At 39.5% G+C, this 19,650-nt stretch overlaps 1 pseudogene; it reads right to left on the reverse strand.

Moving 5' to 3' along the window:
* Positions 1-11,729: 11,729 nt before the first annotated feature.
* The window catches only part of LOC114256077 (uncharacterized), a 42,733-nt pseudogene continuing 34,812 nt past the window's right edge, over positions 11,730-19,650 (reverse strand).

Raw genomic sequence — 19,650 nt, forward strand, 5'->3', positions numbered from 1 at the left:
AGAAGCTAGGCTTCTACAGGGATCAAGTCAGTGCTGACTATAAAAGTAAGGCACCCTCATAGGTCTAAGGTACGTTTTTGGTATTCTAACTAGTGAATAAAAGCACTGTTTACTATCTTTGAGAGATAATTGAGTACTGACTTGATCGTCGGAGTGCCCCCGTGGATGAACCACCACTGGAGTCTTTTCTTTCTGTGACAGGTTGTTCAGGCGTGATCTATTCTGCCGGTGTTCTCCAGCTGAGTACATGTTTGGCAGTGTAGTCAGAAAACAGCACACCAATTTGGCGCCGTCTATGGAAAAGAAAGGAGAATAGATGGCCAACGACGGACAGAAAGAAAAGGTTGGGGACGACATCCCAACTGGGAGTGGTAAACACATTGACCCTAACGTAAAGGAGGATAACTGCAACGAAGAAACTCGGGATCAGAATCTCGGAGATAAAGACATCGGCCAGATAGGAGACATACCAAAGAAGGCATACCAAGGCGGGTATTATAACGAGGACGACCTCCAAGTATGGAAAGACAGATGCCCACGGAGAGACGGAGAGATGAAGGGAATGGCGAATAAACTGGCAGACCTACAATTGGTCGTCAATTTCATGATGCAGAACAACATCATGCAGCCACCGTTTCCGTTATAAGATACGCCGATTCCAGCGGCCAAGAAAGATGCCCATAAAGGGGGGCATAAAACAGTCCATGCAGTTCCTCAGCACGATAGGACCAAGGAACATTCTCACCAGCCTTCACGGGAGGTCGGTAATGGAGAATCAATGAGAGGAGAGTCCCAGAAGACATGTCGAACCAAAGAAACCTGCACCAAAGAACATCGGCATGTTCAAGGAAATGAGCTCTATTTCGACACGACCAATGGGGGGAGGTCCAAAAGGACTCATAATGACACCGAAAATAGCGCACCGAAAAGGCTGAAATCTGGAGATAGTCGAGCTCCTAGACAGACCAAGAAGGATTTGAGGGATTACCTCCACAGGAAGCGACAAGATGCCGATGTAACCTCTCTGGTGAAGCCAAGAACACTGTTTTCAGTAAAACTGGGTAAATTCAAAGCCCCAAAGAGGTTCCACCTACCGAGATTCCAAATATATGATGGTAAGTCCAACCCTAACTTTCACGTCGGCTTGTACCTGAACTCAATGGCACTGTACACCGGGAACGAGCCGTTGCTCTACAAAGTATTTCCCTCATTCTTTGGGGAAATCGTATCAGACTGGTTTCACAAGTTGCCGAAAGGAACTGTGAAAAGCTGGGAAGGCCTGGCCGAGATGTTTGTGGCCAGGTTTGTGACAAACAAACTACAGCCGTTGAAGGTAGACTCCCTGATGGCTCTAAGAATTGGCGAGGATAAAAGCCTTAGGGCCTATGCCAAAAGGTATTACGAGGTGTTCAACCATATACCGAGGTGCAACCAAGAGGTGGTGGTCATGTCTTTTAAGAACGGCCTGAAAGATGATTGTCTGCTTCAAAAATCACTAGCAAAGACACTACCAAAAAGTATGGAGGAACTGTTGGCCAGGATAGAAAAGTATGCCAGGGCCGAGGAGGACACGCTAGCGACAAAGGCGTCAAAACAAGAGAAGAGAAACGGCTCGCCGAAGCGAGGCCGAGGTAATGGTGGATACAATAAGCAAGAGACAGGACTGAGGGCTGTACAGGCAGTCACAACTGTATTCCGAATTTCGATCTACAAAGTCTCAGAGAGAATTCGGAACCAGCCCTATTATAGAGCACCAGAGAAGATTCCTGGTGAATTTATAGGAAGAGGCCTGGGGAAATGTTGTGCCTACCACAATGAGGATGGGCATCTGACTCAAGGGTGCAGAGCCCTAAAAGCACATCTAGAAGACCTGGTAAGATAAGGTCACCTAAAGGACTTGGTAGACGAGGCCAAGACAAGGGAAAAGCAAACAAGACTACCTCAGGCACCGGCAGCACCACCTCCCCCAGCACCACAGCCACAAGTAGGCGGACCTTGTGTGATCAATGTGATTCACTCGAAGGTCAATGAGAACGAGATACATGGGAAAACTCAGAAGTAAAACACTTACAGCATATGTATCAGGTCCGGTAGAAAAGACCTAGGACAGACGAATGCCAGGGACCAATGGTGTCCTTTACTGAAGACGACCTAGAGATGGTGCACCATCCACACAACGATGCCTTAGTAATATCCCTCCAGATTGGAGAGTGCCAGGTAAAGCGAATTCTGATAAACCAAGGTAGCTCTTGTGACATCATGTATGTTAGGTGTTACAAGGAGCATGGCCTTCACCAAGATGATCTAGAACAATCCAATGGTCCAATGGTTGGGTTCAATGGAATGCCGACGTGGCCCCTAGGAGCAGTGAGCTTGAAAGTGCAGGCTGGCACCAAGAAGGTGAAAACTGATTTCACAATAATTGACACCCTCTTCCCTTACAATGCTATCTTGAGAAGGCCATGGCTGCATGCAATAGAGGTTGTTCCCTCAACATAGCACCAGCTGTTGCGGTTCCCAACGAAGCAAGGAATTGAAGAGGTCAGAGAAGATCAGGTGTAGGCAAAAAATTGCTCCATGGTAGCAATGAAATCCACATACAACATACAAGAAGTAGAAGCAGCGAAGATTGAATATGAGGACATGGAGATCCTTGAGGACGTCGGCAAAGAACTAGCCAAGAAAAGTGAGGAAACCCTGAAGAAGATCTTGGTCCAGTAAAAGGATGAAGAACGCTTCTTCCTTCTAGGCTCAGGCTTGGCCGAGGAAGAGGAAAAGGAATTAGAGGCATTCTTGAGAGAAAACCTAGAAGTGTTGGTCTGGACACCATACGAGATGTTTGGCATTGACCCCGAGGTCACCTGCCATAGACTGAATGTGGACAGGTCGCCCAAACTTGTCATCCAGCGAGCAAAAAGGCCTACGTTGATGTATGTTGAGGCAGTAAAAGAGAAAGTGGATAAACTTCTGGAGGCCAAAGCCATTCGAGAGGTAAACTACCCACATGGTTATCAAACACGGTTGTTGTGAAGAAAAAGAATGGGAAGTGGAGGGTCTGCGTGGACTTCACCAGCCTGAATAAGGCTTGTTCCAAAGACAGTTTCCCACTGCCCAAGATTGATCAAGTGGTGGATGCCACTTCAGGGCATGAAAGAATAAGCTTCCTAGACGCTTATAGAGGGTACCATCAGATAGCCATGTACCCCCTAGATGAGGAGAAGATTGCATTTATCACCCCAAAAGGGCTGTATTGCTATAGAGTGATGGCTTTTGGGTTGAAAAATGCAGGAGTAACTTACCAAAGATTAGTGACTAAGATGTTCAGACATCTAATAGGCAAAAGAGTAGAGGTATACATTAATGACATGGTCGTGAAAACCAAGGAACCTAAGGATCATCTGGGCGACCTGAAGACAGTCTTTGATATCTTAAGGACATTTCGGCTCCGACTCAATGCGTTGAAGTGCACATTTAGAGTTGGGTCGGGAAAGTTCATGGGATATCTGGTCACCAGAAAGGGCATTGAGGCAAGCCCGGATCAAATCAAGGCCATCTTGGAGTTAAAGAGCCCAATATCAGCAAAACAAGTACAGATGTTGACTAGAAGGGCTGCAGCCCTAAACAGATTCATAAGCAAAAGCTCTGACAAATGCAAACCTTTCTTCAATTTAGTGAAGAAAGCCACAGACTTCTTATGGACAAAGGAGTGCGAAGTCGCCTTGGCCGACTTGAAGAAATACTTGACCACCGCTCCAATTCTCTCAAATCCAGTACCTAGAGAGGAGTTGTTCTTATACTTGGCGGTTTCAGAGCATGCAATAAGTGCAATGGTAATCAGGGAAGAAAATGAAGAACAAAGGGCAGTTTACTACGTGAGTAAAACCCAGCAGATGTAGAGACCAAATACCTACCCTTGGAAAAGCTAACACTAGCTTTAGTAATGGCCTGCAAGAAGCTGAATCATTACTTTCAATCCCACAAGATTGTGGTGTTAACTGAGCATCCTTTGAAGTCCCTATTGCAACAAGAAGATCTGACAGGCAAGATAGTCAGATGGGCAGTGGTGTTAGGCCAATATGACCTAGAATTCAGACCCAGAACAGCAATCAAAGGCCAAGTTTTGGTCGACTTCATGGCCGAGTTCACATCAGGCGCCATCAGACATCGGGCTCCGTTGAATCGGGGTAAACAATGTCTAGGTGAACAAGGAGAAACCCAGCTGGGGATAGCAGAACAGAGGAAAGAAAAGAAACTCAAGCCCTGCAGTATTTACGTTGGTGACTCCTTCCGCTTGTTTGTTGATGAAAGTTCAAACCGACAAGGAGTAAGGGCAGGATCAGTACTAGTATCACCGGATGGACAGATGCTGGAACAATCCATTCATTTGGGGTTTAAGGCCTCAAATAATGAAGCAGAGTATGAAGCATTGATCGCATGATTAAAGTTGGCAGCAATGGAAGCCGACGAGGTAATGGTCTTCTGTGACTCCCAACTTATCGTCGACCAGGCAACAAGGGAATATGCAGCCCGAGATGAAAGGATGGTGGCCTATGTAAAGGAGGTGGGCAGACTGATAGCATTGTTCCAAAATTACCGACTATAGCAAGTTAGCCGAGATGACAACAGCCATGCTAATGCCTTGGCCAACCTGGCTAGTGCAATGAAACCAGGAGAGGCAAGGACAATAATGGTTGACTACTTATCAGGTTCAAGTGTAGAACTACTGAACACAGAGCATGTGGCAATGAGTGTGGAGATGGAACCAAGCTGGATGGATGCGATAATAGTATTCCTTAGAGATGAAAAACTACCAGATGATCATAAAGAGGCACACAAGATCATACTGAAGTCGGCAAGATTCAGTCTGACAGCAGAAGGACATCTCTACAGAAGATCTTTTACTGGTCCCCTTCTGAGATGTGTGCATCCTTCACAAGTTAAAGACTTCCTGTATGAAATACATGAATGAGTATGTGCAAGCCACACTGGGGCAGGTTACTCACTCGTAGGGCCATTACTTAGGGGTACTAGTGGCCCTACATGCAGAAAGATGTTGAAGCTTATGTCAGAAAGTGTAAGAAGTGTCAGAGGTTTGCACCTTTGATACACCAATCAGCAGCAGATTTGAACCCAGTGTCCAGCCCTTGGCCATTCGCCCAATAAGGCATGGATCTTGTTGGGCAGCTACCTCAAGCGACTGGACAGAGGAAATTCCTGCTAGTAGCAACAGATTACTTCACCAAGTGGGTGGAAGTTGAACCCCTTGTAAAGATTTGAGATATTGATGAGAAGAGCTTCATATGAAAGAACATCATCACCAGGTTTGGGATCCCAAGGGCAATAATAGTAGACAATAGAACACAGTTTGATAGTAAGCTGATCAAAAGCTTCTATGCAAAGTACAAAATCAAGAACTGCTATTCCACTCCAAGCTTCTCTCAGAGTAATGGTCAAGCAGAAGCATCCAATAAGGTTATCTTGGATGGAATCAAGAAGAGGTTGGAAGCAGCAAAGGGAAGGTGAGTAGATGAGTTGCCCAGTGTACTCTAGGCATATTGGACAACGCCGAGAAGATCAACTGGGGAGTCCCCATTTGCCATGGCTTATGGCACAGAAGCAGTTATTCCACTTGAGGTCGGCATCCCAGGAATCAGAACCCAAAGAGTAGAAAATGGTACCAATGAAGCATTATTGGCCCGAGATCTAGATCTGTTGGAAGAAAGAAGAGAGAAAGCAGCAATCTAGCTGAGGGCATACCAGCAGCAGCTTGCTAGAGCTTACAATAAAAAGGTCAACCCACGAGAGTTTCAAGTTGGGTACCTTATCCTGAGAAAGGTCGTCGGCAACAAGAAGGATCCCAGAGAGGGCAAGCTTGGCCCAAATTGTGAAAGACCTTATAGAATCATCTCAGTCCTGGGCAATGGGGCATATCGACTTGAAGGCAAAGAGTTGCTAAGACCTTGGAATACTTGCAACCTGAAGTTTTTCTATCATTAGATTTCCTTTTATTTTATTTTATTTTTAAGTTTTTTTTGTTATTAGCCGAAGTAAATAATAAAATTTTAGCTCGATTTTTTTTCAACTTGTGTAAAGCGATTGACCAGTTTCTTGGCGATGTTTCTGATTGAAACATGACGAATAACTTAGACTTATTATATGGCAGAGTTGAATTATACTTGCATATAATAAAGTTGAACTAAGTTGGCGATGTTTCTGATTGAAACATGACGACTTAGACTTATTTTATGACAGAGTTGAATTATACTTGCATATAATAGAGTTGAACTAAGTTGACGATGTTTCCAAGTGAAACATGATAAGTAACTTAGACTTATTATATAGTAGAGTTGAATTATACTTGCATATAATAGAGTTGAACTAAGTTGACGATGTTTCTGATTAAAACATGATGAATAACTTAGACTCATCATATGGCAAAGTTGAATTATACTTGCATATAATGGAGTTGAACTAAGTTAAATTAACCTAGACTTGCCATATCGGCAGAGTCAAGCACAGATTGAAACTAAGTGCATTTGGGTAAGATTAACAGAGGAATCAAGGTTGAGAACCTCGACTAGTCTCTGTTTAAACTTCGGCGATGAGGTCATAAGCCACATGCTTAATGCGAACCCAAGTGAAACTTAAGTTCACATTAAGATGCAAAGAGTTGTAGAATAATGCTTGGGAGTTGGAATTTACAAGCTAAAGGTTGGTTTAACACTTGTTGAAATATTTTAAGAAAAACTTACAAGTTGAAGTTAAGCCAAGGTTATGTTGAAAGAAATATCTACGTACTTGCTGAGATTACCATGTTGCCAAGACTTGGAAAGGCAATGGGAGACAGAAGTCTTGATAAGTGAAAGTGAAGTGGCAGGTTTTAAATAAGCACTTGTGAAAATATTTTTACAAATGTTTTCAAGTATTAAGCCTTGTCCGAGATAAACAGTCAACAGTTATACCCAAAGTATTTCACCCCGAGGAAATTGCACAGTTAAGTTGTACCTTGAAGAGTTGCAAATTATTTTAAATATGGAAACATACAAACACTTGAAAGAAGAAATTACACTTGTATTAAAAGAAGCAAAAGGGCACTTCGGCTTACAAAGAGACTACTTGTTCAGATTACAAAAGTGGCACGTCGGCCAAATATGAAGACTGAAAACATTGTTTAGAAAATTACTAAGTACAAAGAAAAAATATTATAGCAAGACTACTTAGCATCGGTGGCGGGCTGTGTCTCGGCCCCAGAAGACAACTGATGAATCTTTTCGGCAGCCTTCTCAACATCGAGCTCGGCGTCGATCTCTCGTAGAGTCTGATCAATGCTCTTCTCGATGATTGGCACCTCAGATGTTGTCTTCTGGGGGGAGGCACCTTTTGAGACCTTGCCCTCCTCATCCTGAGTCAAGTCTAGGACTTGCTCATTTAGAGTTGGGGACTTGGCCCCAGTAGGATCTTCAACAACAGCCACCTCGGCCTCTTCGTCTTCGGCTTCTTCTTCTTCTTCCTTCCCAGCCTTAGCCTCAGACTGGCTTAAAGTGGATGGGAATGGCAACACAAGTCGACCTACGTCCCTCAGAGGAGAGTCCTCGGGGACAGCCAACTCCTTCAGAGCGGTCATCCAACCAAGGGTGAAACCCTTATTGCATGCCTCTCTGACTTGTTTTTTGTAGTCATCGCGGACGTCGGCTGCCCCCTCGGCGTAGGCTTTCTCGTCCGCTGATCTCGGCGGCTTTGGTAGCCAAAGCATCTCGGAGTTCGGCTTGGGATTCAATCATTTTGGCCTCGACATCTTTCTTCTCGGCCTTGAGGACTTCAGCAACAGCCTCAACAGCCCCCGCCCTTTCATCGGCCTCGTCTTGGGCCTGTTTGGCAGTCTTGGCCTGATCTATCAGTGTCTTCATCTTGGCCTAGGCCTTATTGATGGTCTTGAACAAGCCAACAGCCCCCTTGGTCTTGCGGGTCAACTCCTTAATGTCAAAGGCCTGCATCGCGAAGGAATGAGCATGCAGGATCGCCTAGAAGAAATGAAAAAAATAAAAATTAATAAAACTCTCTAAGTATGGAAAAAACAGAGAGTACCAAGTGTTAGGGGCTTACTTGTATGGAGTGCTGCAACATCAGAGCAAAATTTTTGTATTCGCTAGCCTCGGCGTTGCGTTCGAGGTCTTTGGGAAGGAGCAAAGCAGTAAAGAGGGCAACACCGACTTCAATGTCAGCCGCACTGTCGCCGACTCTGACTGGCTTGTCCTCGATGGTGATTGGAGGAGCCTAGAGGGCATCAGATTTCAGGGACCCCGAGGTTGTAGTAGACTCTGACTTCGGCTTCTTTGACTGGGCGGATTCAGAGGGAGCAGCCTCTATGGGCCTCTTTTCGACAGCAGAGGCACTTTTTTCTGCCTTAGCCATTTTTGAGATTGGCAAGATGTCCTCAGAGTCGATCTGAGTCACCGTGGCCTTGGCTTGGGCTTTCTTCAACCTCTTTGGCTTCGGTTTGGGTTGAGACTGGGAAGGGGAAGACTGAACTGTGACGACATTGGGGATGTCGACAAGAAGGTCTTCAGCAACGGCCTTTTGTCTCTCCATTTCGTCGGCGAAGATGGCAACGACAACTTTAATGCCAAGGCGAATAGCTGGAAGTACAGTTGGTGGGTTGGCTGGATCGTAAGCCGATGCCTCAAAACTTCGGCGTCTTCGACTACGAGTCCTGCCTGCTGGTGCAAACAATGGAGCTCGACGTCAGTGTTGGCGTTGAGAAGGTGGAATCAGTTGTGGAGAAGTGGTTGATGGTTATTCTGCTGGGTCGGGACGTCGGGCAAGATGGATTTGTAAGTCGGGATATAGTTTAGGAGCAGATGAGCTTTGCGCTGATTAACAGGCAAGTCCAGTAGCTTCTTGAAGTCCTTGCTTGGAAAGAATGTTTTGCGGAAGTCCTTTGGTGGTTGAGGAAGGACTGCAAAGTAAAACAAACAAACGTTAGAACATACAAAAGTATCAGAAATAACAAAAGACTTGAAAGCAAATGAAGTGACACTTGGCTCTTAGCATTCCTCTCTTTGAAAACTGTTCGGCTTAAGGGATAGAGATGAAGGCCATCATCTGGTGGGAACTCCCAGTTGCCCGAGACGATGAAATAATCGTCTCCAGCACCCTTGTTGGAGTCAGGGAAGTCGGCGATGAGTTTGTATTCTATGGATCTCAGCTTAAGGTAGTAGACATAGCCATTTTCTGACTTCAGGTCACACATTGTATAGCAGTATTGGATATCGGTTAGGGTTATCCTAGCGTTTTCTCAGCTAGCTAAGGCAATAATACCATTGATAACTCTGTAAGATTTAATGGCTAATTGCATTGGGTTGAGTTTATAATAGTGAAGGACTTCTCGAAAAAGGATGTCAAGAGGGAACTTAAGTCCACACTCTATGAAGGCTACTACTGGGAAGGGCATAGGGTCGTCTTTGGGCATGATGGAGTCCTTCTCTCCAGCCAACCTGAGATGAATGTCGGCAGGGATGGAGAACTCTTGCCTAAAGTACTCTAGCTTAGCAAGGGTGTCTACCCTCCACCTGAACATATCCATAACGTCGGTTAAGTAAGGAAAGTGTTGAATTTTAGAGGGAAGTGGTTTGTTAAGGTTTAAAGGACCTCGACAAAAGCCTTAAACAGGGGCAAGGGCAAGAGCTTTTTAAGATCTAGGGATATTTGTTCCAATTTTCCTAAGGAAAGTGGTTTCTATCAAAACCCAAGCCTAAAATCTATGTGGAAACAGGGAATTAGAGGCAAGAATCTGGCAAAATGCAACAAGAAAATAGAAACAAGAACATGATTCAGACTCAAAAAGACAAACAAGAATTCAAGAACACTTTTCAAAACATGTACAGATATACAAAGCCAAGGACAGTGGCAGAATAACAAGTATGTATGTGGTTCAAAACCCAGAAAGCAAAATCAAGAACACCGTGTAAAACATGTGCAGATGTGTAAAAACTAAGGAACAGTGGTAGAATTCCTCAAATATCATGTGGACAGTTCATGTATGCGTATATGGATCCAGAAGGTAAAATTGAGCAACATAGAGTTACAAACAAATGAGTTTTTACCCACAGGTTCAATAGCAGGAAAGTAAATAGATTCACGAAATCACAAAAGAAAGAACAAAGAAACTCACCAGTTGGGTCCGAGGTTGTAGTTCGCCAGAGTTAGATGGTGGTGGTGAGCAGAACAGCAAATGCTTCACCGGAGGAGGTGAACATGGTGGTTACAGAAAGCTCGAAGAAGGCAACAATGGAGGTAAGGAATTTTTAGAGAGAGAAACTTGAAGGCTTGAGGGAAATCGAATATACAAAAATGAAACGGCGAAGAGAGGGGGAAGTGTTTTTGATCAAAACACGAAAGGGCGGCAAAAACGCAATTAGTGTGCCTAGGACGATGTATCTGTCAAGCGGCGTACGCAAATGCGACGCGACTTGATAGCGCATGTCAGGTACAATTCAATAGGGAAAGGACGCGTGGCGAAAACGGTTGAATTACTGTGCGTGACAACTCATACGCGTGTTAAAACTTTTGGAGTTCTTGATTTAATGAAGCAAAGATCTCGGCTAAGGGAATGATCTCAGTTAAAAAAACTTGGTCATTGGTTCTAAACAGACTATAAGTCTTGGTCATATGGAGCTGACGAATGATGACCTCGGTAATGAATGATAGAGCAAGTTTAGCCGACATGCCGAGGTAATAGAACCTATATCATATAGGTTCAAATGATATAGGTTTCATCACCTCAGGATTCCGAGGTAATAGAACCTAGGGGGCAGTTGTGGGGACATATTTTGTGAGTAGCAACACGTGGCCAAGGTGGCACCGAAGTGCCAGCCAAGATGCCACGTGTCCTGGACATGATGCCAAGATGATCTCGGCTAGGCCGAGGTTATCTGCGAAGATTCTGGAATCCAGGGTAAACGGATAAGCTATAAGAGTCCTAGAATGGAGGAGGATCTCAGCCTGGATAAGGATAAAACTCTTAGGGAGTTTATCTTTATTTGTTAGAGAGTCCAGTATGGGCATTGGACCAGAGTCCAAGGGAAGCTAGGCTTCTACATGGATCAGGTCAGTGTTGACTATAAAAATAAGGCACCCTCATGGGTCTAAGATACGTTTTTGGTATTCTAACTAGTGAGTAAAAGCACTGTTTAATATCTTTGAGAGATAATTGAGTACTGACTTGATCGTCGGAGTGCCCCCGGGTGGATGAACCACCACCAGAGTCTTTTTTTTCTGTGACAGGTTGTTCGGGCGTGATCTGTTCTGCCGGTGTTCTCCAGCTGAGTACCTGTTTGGCAGTGTGGTCAGAAAACAACACACACAAGAATTATGCAGAAAAATGTAATAGTTTAATTTAATAAACCTACTTTCAATTTATAAAAGCCAATTGAAGAAACATTCTCATTCAATACCATTCTCAAAGCATTCTCATTCTGAATATTACAATGTGAAACATGAAAATTTTGTCTTCCACAATTTGTCGCTAAAGGCCACATTTAGCAACAAAAAACCGGTTTGCTCACTGAAAGTGATTGATATTTTTATTTATTTATTATTTTTGTAGAAACAATAAGCAAAGAAGGGCTTTGTTTTTGCTCTCATTTTCAGCAAAATACTAATTAATGAGAAAGATGAGCCAAGTTTTGATAGTATTTAGACAGCCACTTCGTAATGATACTGACCTCTCTTCAGTCTGGATCTACACTTGTTGAGTGCCTAAGGTCCACATGGTGTGCCCCTGTTATTGTCATATAGCAAAATAGCTTGAATATATATGCTTTGGTAATTCTAAATACACAGAATTAAATTACAAAAAAATATCTAGAATACTTACATGGATAAAATTAAACCATGGAAAAATACACCGTGCAAGTATTTTGGGTAGTGATTTTTATATTTTTGAGTTTTGTAATGATTTTTCTTTTCATGTCTTTAGTGCAAGTAAATTTTAGTACATACTTTTAGTAATAATTATATAGGCTAGCATACTTTGTGTGGATACCATCAACAAAAGAAAATAGTTTGCGGGCAAAATCGAATTTTAAACACAAATTTTTTATCATTTATTTTTTGTGATTATGTAGACAATAGTATTACATTCTTAGAAAAATACATTTATGAATCGTATTCATTCTGAGTAAAATTCACATCGCATCAACTTTGAAACTAAATTATACATCTTACTTTTAAAATAAAATTTTTGTGTAAGATTTTTTTATATGTATCACGGACTCAATTTTTAATATTTCTCCTAAAATCCCGAATACCTCAGGACCAGCCGAGAACATATGATTCTATATGTTGCAAAAACTAGAGGCATCATTTTCATTTTATAAGTTTTCACTTTTCATGTTTTTAAAAATAAAAATAATAATAATAATAAAATACCCATTATTTTCATATCACTCATACTTTTCTACGAAAATAGTTTTTAAAAATTTAGAAAATAACTTAGGGATGTTACCTTAAAATTGGTGTTTTTTGAGAGGGGGGGAGGGGTTTAAAAATTCCAAAACAGTTTGGCAAACAGATTTTCAGTGTCGGGTTTATTTTTTCTTATTTTCAAGAACAAGAAACAGAAAAACAAAAAGAAAACAATGCCAAACGTGTCAAGTATCTACTCGAAATTTGTTGTGTCCTTAATTTAACTATGTCCAGCTTAATAATATTTATCTATTTTGTATTTTCTTACTTTAACTCATTTAATTCATTATATAAGAATGCAACAACCTACGAAAATTGATGCTGAAACCTGGCATTAGGGTCATTAATAGGACGGGTCGGGTTTACTTGGCTCGCAACTATTATGTTCATGTCTCATATAATAATGGGATTTTTGGGATTTGACTAGTCAACGAACTGGTATGAGTTGAGTTTATTTAAAAAAATTAAAACCATGTCCCACTCGTAAACCCAAATCTTACAGGTCAAAATCAAACTGCACCGGATTACACATTTTTTATTAGATTTATATTATTAAGTTATACACATTTATATTTTCTTTTTTAATAATTCATATGATCAAATTAATTAATACTATTAAAACAATCAAATTAAAGTATAAATTCACCAAATTAACAAATTATGACAATGTTATATGTAAAAAGTTAAAAGTTAGGAAGATATCGCTGGTCATTATCAAATTCAATTTTAATAAATTGTGTTTTGTATATTTGTTTAAAGTATAATTTACAAGAATAATATGGGCTATCAAATTTTTTTTTTTTTAAATGGAACAATATTGATTTTAATGAATTAAAATTGAATTTAACAGTGTTATTTTTTTAGATAATATAGTTTGAATCGGGCTGATGAGATGGTCGGGTTAGATTTACCTATGCGAACTTGTACGGGCGGATTCGTGGGCGGGCTCGGGTTTCAAACCTTTGTAAATGATCTTCTATGGAATGGGATGGGTTGAGCAGTCAAGTGGGCATAGATGGGCCATGGGATAGGTTGGACAAGTTGGGTAATAGCTGGTTTTTTTCCCCGGGCCATTTGATGACCCCTACGTGGCATGAATTTTATTTATTTATCCCATTCTTTTTTTTGGGACCATTTATTCATAAATCATTCTTCACTTACTTATATTTCACTTAATTTAAATTATTTTCTTATGTTTTAATAAATCCTATGAGTGACATAATTATCAAAATACTTCTAATAATAATAGGGTGAAGCGCGTATTAATATTCACATTAATAGTGTGAATGTTTTATGATATGAATGTTTACACTTTATACTGTCAACATGAACATTTCATACTGTCAAATTTATTTAATATAAATGTTCACATCACCAAGTTGCTAAGAGTTTAAAAATATTTGTAAGGAAAAAATTGTTCAAAAAATATCTTAAATATGAATATTATGATTTGATAGATTAAATATCTAAAATAATAAGACTTATTAGAATATAAAAATATCTTAGGTCCTAATTGAGATACAAATAGTTGATAGAGAATTTTCTAAATTTTTCATTTTTTAATGCAATCATTCAAAATTCAAATATGATTTTGTTTACTGACCTTCTTTTGCTACTATGGCAATTATACTCTTGGATATTTTCTTTAGCACCCTACAAGAAATCACCAAAAAAGTTATTCATGATCACAAAAATAAAGAAGAAAAAAATATTTAATATTGCGGCACAAACAGTAATTTCACACCGTTTATTTTTGTGGACCTTTACCTTACATACGTAGGGTCTATACACAAACTCGGTGAAAGCGCACCACAAGAGAGAGGGAGATGATCTTACCCTCCACTACTCCAAGGATCTCTTAAACCATTAAAAAAGATAATATTGCTCCCAAACCGTTTCAAAACTGTTTTACGTCCTGTATTATACAAACAAATTAATATTCAAAGTTAACTATACAGTATCAATTGTTGAAAAATGGTTTTATATAGGCATATTTTTTAGCCCAAGTTGAGTGAGCCTCAAACGTCTTTTGGGGTGGGTCCGAAGAGGTGACGTGTTCCTTACCGCGTGGCAAGTCACACGGTGAAGACGGAACGTCAAAATCATTTATGAGTGAATGGGAAGTTGACGTCATTTTTAGATCTAACTTTAATTTTTATTTAGATAAAATTCTTTTGAATTTTTTCAATAAAAATTATCGTGGGAATTTAATTTAATTCTAAATTCAAATTTTAGGTTCTTAAGTGGTTTCCTAAAATTTGTAATTGTGAGAATTTAATTTAATTCTAAATTCAAAATTTAGATTCCTTAAAAGTTTCCTAAAGTTTGTACCTCTTCATTTATTTATTTATTTAACTATTTCAATAGTTTAATATATATATATATATATATATATATATATATATTTAATTAGTTTAATATATATATATATATATATATATATATATTTGAAATAATATAAATAATAAATGAACCTACAGTTCCAACAGGTTAAATTGTTTCACCAACGGTCAACGGTCCTATTTTCAAACTTTTTTGAAAATATGTTCTAGATACAAATGGTGTGATTCAGTTTTCTTTTGTACCTATTCATTTACAAATTCTACCTGTTCGGGTCCTATTGTTTGCCTATAAATACTATTTGTTTTTCAGCAGTCCATGGTGTTCGAAAAAACAGTCTGAGATTTAGTCTGCATTTTTTATTGCTGTCCAACTTTTATTTAGGAGATTTTCCTTCATTCTAGTTATAGAAAATTACAGAGAGAGTATAGAACACGGGTTCTAGTTCGTCGAACAAATTTATTTGAAGTGCTTCTATAAATTTGTGAAGATCATTGTATCCTAGGAGATAGACGCCACTCAACCGTAAGTACCTTAGCGGGGCGAATCTGTCTTAAGAACAGAGTGTCACACACTCGACTTGGTCTTAATTTTATTTGGGTTCGATAAATAAATTTGGTATGTTATTTATTTGTTTTGTTTGAATTTATTTCAAGTTTTTTATATACACAGAAGATTGTTCCTACAATCTTAAGACAGATTCGAATTATTCTGTTTACAGAATTTTTCGTTTGTTTTCCTTTTTCATTCTTCGTAAATAATTTCGGAAGAAAAATTATTTTCTGTGAATTTACAAAATAATATTCTGATTGGAAAAACAAATAGTGATTATATGCTATTTGACAGATAATAGTAATATACTATCTCTTTTCTTTGACAACAACTAGTAGTACGATACTGGTGTCATTAACAATTCATAATATATTTTTGTGGAATTTTGTCAGAAAACTAATTTTGGTTTTTAGAAATTATTTTCTGAGTTTTCTTTAATTAAAATTCTGTTTCAGTATTTTAATTATTGAAGTGTTACAGAAATTTAATTTTCTGTGTGGAATTAATTTGGTTAAATAAAATTTTATTTTATTTCCAAATTAATTGAAAAATAAAAGTTATAATTTTTATTTCTTTTATTTTTACAGAATTTACTTTCTGTGTGGAATTAATTTGTTTAAATAAATTTTATTTTATTTTCAAATTAATTGGAAAATAAAAGTTACATTTTTGTTTCTTTTATTTTTACAGAATTTAATTCTGTGAATTTGGTTTAATTTTCTGTGTAGTATAAATTCTAATTATAATTTTGTTTTATATATTAGAATTGATGACTACTGAAACGAATGTCCAAACAAGTACTACTGTGGTGGCTGCAATAACGCCAACCCCCTCTCCTGTTGTAACAGTACCAGTAAATCACGGTGAAAAGTCAGAGAAGTTCTTAGGAACTGACTTTAAAAGATGGCAACAGAAAATGCTGTTTTATCTTACAACTCTGAACCTGGCTCGTTTTCTCTGTGAATATGCTCCTATCCTGAAAGAGGATGAAACTGACCGGCAAGTGGTTGCTGCGGTTGATGATTGGAAACATGCCGATTTCCTTTGTCGGAATTATGTCTTGAACGGACTTGACAACACATTATACAAAGTCTACAGTCCAATCAAGACAGCAAAGGAACTTTGGGAACCGTTAGAGAAAAAGTACAAAACGGAAGATGTCGGTTCAAAGAAATTTGTGGTTGGCAGATTCTTGGATTTTGTAATGGTTGATTCAAAAACTATGATCAGCCAAGCTCAAGATTTCCAACTCATCCTGCATGACATTCACGCAGAAGGTATGTCTCTCAGTGAATCCTTTCAAGTTGCAGCCTTAATTGAAAAATTATCAAAAGGCTGGAAGGAATTCAAGAACTACCTCAAACACAAGCGCAAAGAAATTTCTATGGACGAGTTAATTGTGCGTTTGAGGATTGAGGAAGACAACCGCAATTCTCAAGCCCACACGACTGAAGTGGACAATATTTTCAATGATGTCGATGACATCAATCTTTCTGCAGTTGTTTCCAAGGTAAACCTTGTCGAAAATTCTAAAGAATGGTGGGTGGACACTGGTGCTACTCGCCATATTTGTACCGACAAAAAGATGTTCACATCTTATTCTTCAGTGGACAATGGTGAACAACTTTTTATGGGCAACTCCTCAACTTCTAAAGTTGAAGGATAAGGAAAGATTATACTCAAAATGACATCTGGAAAGGAACTCACTCTCAACAATGTGTTGCATGTACCGGACATTCGCAAGAATCTTGTTTCCGGATCTTTGTTGAGTAAGAATGGGTTTAGGCTAGTTTTTGAAAGTAACAAGTTTGTACTTACCAAAAACGGGATGTATGTACGAAAAGGTTACATGTGTGATGGCCTTTTCAAATTAAATGTAATGACCGTTGTACCCTCAGTTATTAATAATACATCTTCTTCTTACTTGCTTGAGTCTTCAAATTTATGGCATGGTAGACTAGGACATGTTAATTATGGATCTTTGAGTAGATTAATTAATATGGAATGTTTACCTAAATTTAACATTGATTCAAATCATAAATGTGAAATTTGTGTTGAGGCAAAATTATCTAAAACTCATTTTCATTCAATTGAAAGAAATACGGAACCACTTGAATTAATTCATAGTGACATTTGTGATTTTAAATCAATTCAAACTAGAGGTGGGAAAAAGTATTTTATCACTTTTATAGATGACTATACTAGATATAGTTATGTCTATTTAATTCGAACCAAGGATGAAGCTTTGGAAACTTTCATTCAATATAAGAATGAAGTTGAAAATCAACTTTGTAAGAAAATCAAGAAACTTAGAAGTGATAGGGGTGGTGAATATGAATCACCTTTTGGTGCGTTTTGTAAAGAACATGGAATAATTCATCAAGCCACCGCTCCTTACTCACCTCAGCAAAATGGAATTACTGAAAGGAAAAATAGGACTTTAAAAGAAATGATGAATGCCATGTTAATAAGTTCTGGATTACCTCAGAACTTGTTGGGGGGAAGCAATACTTTCTGCTAATTATATTTTAAATAAAGTACCCCGAAAGAAAGTGAATTGAATTGTGGCATGGAAGAGTACCATCCTACAAATACTTAAAAGTGTGGGAGTGTTTGGCTAAAGTGGCTATTCCTAATCCTAAAGAGACTAAGATAGGTCCTAAGACCATAGATTGCATTTTCATTGGTTATGCCAAGAATAGTAGTGCATATCGATTTTTGATTCATAAATCAGAATATTCTGAAATGCATGTAAATACTATTATTGAGTCAATGTGTCACGACCCAAACCCGGCCCTATGGGTTTAGCACCGTAACCGGCTAGTAATCCGAGATTACCGAAGGCCTGCTTAACAGTAATACAGTAAAACAGAGTACAGGGCCTGGCGGAAGCCAATACAGTAATTAAACAATGTCCAATGAGCTGTGACAATCAGTATGCCAAAAAGATTTTTCATGCATTCATACATAAACAGTACAGGAAATATTCCGTCTGTACAAAACAGTACGGTCTATACAAAATTTACAGTCACACAGTACAGGGACCTAATCCCTTGATAGCAGTACGGTAAACAGTCAGTCTATACAGTACAGTTAGACAGTATGAAGACAGGTGGGGGAAACAACCAAAACACCCCCAAGCCATAGCATGGCAACTCGGAACCTCGCAGTGAGGCGCAAAGGCTGGCTTGACAAAACTGGAGTAACCCTGACGCTCCTAGCTCCGATCTGGTGCCTGTACACCTACATATATATATGAGCAGTGAGCTAAAGCCCAGTGAATAACATAAAGCGTAAAGGGGTTTAGAACGAATGTCCTTACAGTAATGAAAACAGTTCAATTCAATCAGTATTTCAGTCGTTCAGTACAGTAAACAGTCATATGTGGTACATCCATTAGCATAACAGTAACAGTAGGTCTTGAAAGACCGAACAGTAATGATGGCCATCAGTCAGTAAACAGTAGTGGTTCCACGAGGGAACCGACAGAGATCTCTGTAACAGTAACAGTAACAGTAAACCGTAGATACTAAGGATGCCACAGTACAGTTCAGAAATAAAGGACATACATTCATTCAGTAAATAATACCAGTTCAGTAAACAGTTCAGTTCAGTATTCAAAAGATAATCAGTTGAACATATCTTTACACAATTGTTACTCACAGAGTTCTGGGCTACAGTATGCTAGAGCGTGTCTCCCCAGTTGCCAACCCTACACAGTTCATAGGTTGAACACACACTAAGCTACACAGTTGGGAAAATATCATAACTTAATCCCTAATTTACCTTGGTGTGTTCTACAACGATATCCTCATCTAGATGTCTTAAACTAGGCCTAAGAATGCCTAGGATGGGATGAGGATGCAAAAATACACTTAGAAAATATTTCGCAAAGTTTGCTGAAAATAGGAGCCTCGCTCGAGCGAGACTTTCTACGCTCGAGCGTAAGTCCAAAATCAAAGGCTTCGCTCGAGCGAGGAATCCTTCGCTCGAGCGGTCTGCAAAACAGTAAAAGTACTGGATGCTGAAATTTTACGCGCGATGGTCGCTCGATGGTCGCTCGAGCGGAGCCCTGGACAAAGGTGCTCGCTCGAGCGGGGAATCCTTCGCTCGAGCGAGGAAGCCAAATCTGGAATTTCCAGATCTGCCTCCCAAGCTCAAACCAAGCATTCTACCACTCCAAACTCGACCTCTTGGGCCCAAATTCTGGAAAACATCACTAAATTCAATGTATAACAAGTTTCAAAGCTCAATTTATGAATTCAAGCCCCAAAGGTGAGTCAATTAAAACCA

This window comes from Camellia sinensis, chromosome 3, assembly GCF_055761805.1.
Source record: "Camellia sinensis isolate YWXY chromosome 3, ASM5576180v1, whole genome shotgun sequence".
NCBI classification, from domain to species: domain Eukaryota; kingdom Viridiplantae; phylum Streptophyta; class Magnoliopsida; order Ericales; family Theaceae; genus Camellia; species Camellia sinensis.